We start from the raw sequence: 1,806 nt of genomic DNA, 5'->3' as shown, positions 1-1,806 counted from the left end.
AAATGCCATCAGTGAATAAAGCATGGCTTGTTTTAGAATAGTAAAATAAATTACGCTATTGTTCACTTACAGACTGCAATTTAGTTTAGTATGATATGGTAATATGCTAATGTAGTTTATAATTACCAAGTTTACTCCTGGCTTCTTTTATTTTCTGCTCCTTAATGACCCTTAAAATCATTCATCAATCTTTATAATTCCAAAGCAAAAAGTGCTAAAAAGTTAAAACAAAATCAAGATCTGATAAAAAGTGTCATGCTCATAAGTCTACAAAACTCATTCTGGCTTGTTTATAACATGTACATAGCTTAATACATACATTTATAGAAATTAAGAAATCATCACATGATCTAGACTTCAATTTAAAAACATCTAATAGCTTTTAAATAATGATCAAACATTAATAGCTATATTAATTTTACTGGTAAGTGTTTATGGGGTACTACTATTATGGATGCAAATTATACAGTAAAACCACAGAATCATATTTTAATTAGAAATCGCAGATTTGGGGGAGAGTAAGAAACAAAGGAAAATATCAAAATTGCATTCTGAAACAATAATGGTTAGAAAGCTGGATTACAGCACAGCAATAATACATTAAAAACAAGTTTTTTCACTTCTGTGATGATGTCTGAAGAATGTTCTATGGTAGCACATACACAAAATGAGTGAGCACAAGTAGATCCTTCATATGTCATAAGATAATATGGAGTATGTCCTCCATATGTCACAAAGAGGCTATTCCTGAACCTCTTCACTTTTCATTAAGGAATTGCCTGAGAAAAATGTTAGTTTCAGCCAACCACATGAATTTTCATGCAATTTAATACATTTAGTATAAAACATAATGAATGTATTAGATATGTCAAAACTGGAAGCACTTCACCAAAGGGTGCATATATCAGCTATGCCGCATTTTTCCCAGCATTCCTGCCAAATGCAGAGCTTGGCAGAAGATATATGATTCAAATGAAAGGCAGCTAAAGAGGTTGAATGACTGAAGTGGAGGGAAGAGCAAAAACAGTCTCCTTTACAAAAAGCAGAACAACATGTTCTTTGGGAAAAAAATATTGCTGTTCCTTTGCAGCCATGAGTTTAAGTAGCCAAAAATACTAGAAATACATATGTGCACTTATAATTATTTATACATTTGGACACTCCATAGATAGAATAAATAATATGGAAAGTTGAAAAATATGATGGAAATGGCAAACCATATTTGTACTGTTGTCAAGATAACTGCACGGATGTGTCTAACAAGGATTGTTCAATTTGAAGGATACCTTTACATTTATCTTACTCTAATTTTGCCCTCTGGTGGAGGAAAGCAAGTAATGAAAAATGGCAGTTTGATAGAAGATACTTCTCCATGATAGGTTTTGTACAATAAATAACCATTTGTTGATTTGATTTGTTGTCCAAGAGTCATTGATTTTTCATTATAAGGGTACTGAAGTATTTTTCTACATGAAAGGTCTCCCTTAACATCAAACCTGATTCCTGGTAACTAACCAAGAATAATTTTCTTGGGAAAAGTGCAGACATACTTTGCCATTACTATTTTATAAGTGTCTGTTCAATTTAAATTATAATCAACAGCCTAGAAGAGGGGTAGGCAAACTTGGCTCTTTTATGACTCGTGGATTTCAACTCCCAGAATTCCTGAGCCATCATGGGTTGGACTAGATGACCTTCAAGGTCCCTTCCAACTTTACTATTATTATTATTATTATTATTATTATTATTATTATTATTATTATTATTATTATTATTATTATTATTATTATTATTATTATTATTATT

This window comes from Protobothrops mucrosquamatus, unplaced genomic scaffold (assembly GCF_001527695.2).
Source record: "Protobothrops mucrosquamatus isolate PMUCROS unplaced genomic scaffold, P.Mucros_1.0 scaffold9952, whole genome shotgun sequence".
Lineage (NCBI taxonomy): Eukaryota > Metazoa > Chordata > Lepidosauria > Squamata > Viperidae > Protobothrops > Protobothrops mucrosquamatus.
This window is presented reverse-complemented; position numbering follows the sequence as displayed.